Here is a 2,127-nt window from a genome sequence, read left to right on the forward strand (position 1 = left end):
AAACTATTTCGCCAGAGTGATGTAGGCTATAGAAAATACATAGATGTATATTTTAGACTTAATGTGAGGGAGTGCCAGTTTTCACACGCTTTGTCTGCCATGAGGCTATTGTTCCACCCGGAGAGTTATTACTATTATATTTATAGATTACAACAAAGTGGCCTAAAGGCTATGTGAGAAAATCTGAAAGAAAACAACTGAGCTATAGGCTACTTTACAAGACGTCCTTAAAATGACATCCTATCTGCGTAAATTGGATCTGTTGTTTAGATATTTAATCTCTTTATAGAATTTTAGTTGATAAAAAAAAAAAACAGTTTTAAAAAACTTTAAACTTTAAACACATTCACGGAATCCTCTTACTTTTCATATTATTATTGATTTTTTGTCGGGAAATAGACTTATACTTCCCAGAGCTCGTTTTATCTTTGGCACTTTTTCTTTTAGTCATATCAGAAAGTTTGCACAGTTTTAACACTCACCTTTCTCGGTGCAGCTACTGTGGTTCCACGTATCAGTCATATTCATCTTGTCTGCTCCTTCCTTGTTGTTAAAATGAACATCCCATTTATCTAATCAAACCGCTCTTTGTAAATAGACTACTGTTAAAACTTTAAATATGTGAGTGTGACTCTGAAGTGTCCGAGGCCCGCTCCATCCAACAGAGGGAGCTCCATGAATACATTTGAACTGCCGGCTCTAAAGTTGTCCCAATGTCTCCTCCGGTATGTCTTATCTTCCGTTCACTGTGCTTTGTAAAAAGGTGAGGCGACAGGCTGAGGATGGGATGTTTTGAATGCATTAATCAATGTCACCGTTTCAGGCACGTCCTCTTTGATGTGAAACAGACACTTTGAGAGTGTCGCCCATGCTGTGAAAAAAGGGTTATGTGCTGATGGAGAAACAGCATCCTCCGGGGATTTGCAAACGATTGGCCTGCATCTGTCTCCACACTCCTTTGTCCTGTCAAGAGGCTTAGATTATGAAATGTAAAATTTAAAGGCCCTTCCGCTGCTTGGGGAATACTCCTGAGCATGTTTTAAAACTATTGTTATTTCACTGAGCACTCTTTCTCTCTGGATTCATCTTGAATCCAAAGTCTAAACCACACATAAACTTCTGATTTGCCTTCTCACTGTTACCTGTGGCTTCATGAATGTGCGAGGAAATGCAGATGTTGTGGATGTGTTAATACATGCGTGGATTTGCTTTAATTCCCTTAGTTTTCGGAGACAGGCTCGCTCACAGCTAATTGGTGGATGTTTATTGGGAGGTTTAAAGGAGGCGCTGAAAAGGAATTATCACCTGCAGGACAAATATCTGCCAACAACACCCCGGCAAGTAGCAGCAATCCTTCTAGTCCACATTTACATAACATCTTCTGCCGTGGGGAGGTTGTGTTAGGCAAATAAAGACCACAGGGTGATGGTGAGCCAAAGAAAGTAGTTTGACACCTTTATGTCACTTAGGAAATGGTTAATGATGGTGTAAGAATGTGTAAAGGAAAGGAAATACTAAATATGCCTTTATATGTAGGATAACTTGTTTGTTAACTATTTATTAGGCTATATATTTCAATATTAACTCTCGTATGCACAACATGGAGGACATTTGAATGAATATCGTGATAAAGTCAAGAACAGGTACTAAATATTGTGGTGAGCTCGTTTTGCCAGAAAAATGTGCAGACTTATTAGTGCTGCAGTAAGTTTGTGTAACTAAAGTCTGTTTCACCGAAGGGGCCCGTCTATATAAACCCCTTAAAAATAGGTACAATGTAGCCTATGGTCTAATTTAAAACTTACAACCTTATATTGAGTTCAGATAACATTATAGGCCTACCTGTGATTAACATATTTATCAATTCCAAACTTTTTTAATAATGCATGGCACTGTGTTTTTTTGTGTTATAAAACTATGAATTACTGTAGAAAACAGTCGGCTGTCGGAGGGTGAAAGCAGTGAAAACTAAGTGTACCGGGGGTGTGAGGTGGGTGGTGGATGTGTTTCTCCTCCTTAACACGCATGGCTGAGGTCGTTTAGCCTATGTAAATGCGTGGATTTAATTTTCAAAAGGACAGCCCTTTTCGTTGCCCAATGAAAATGAACCGCGGCTGACACCTGGCT

This window comes from Perca fluviatilis, chromosome 3 (genome assembly GCF_010015445.1).
Source record: "Perca fluviatilis chromosome 3, GENO_Pfluv_1.0, whole genome shotgun sequence".
NCBI classification, from domain to species: domain Eukaryota; kingdom Metazoa; phylum Chordata; class Actinopteri; order Perciformes; family Percidae; genus Perca; species Perca fluviatilis.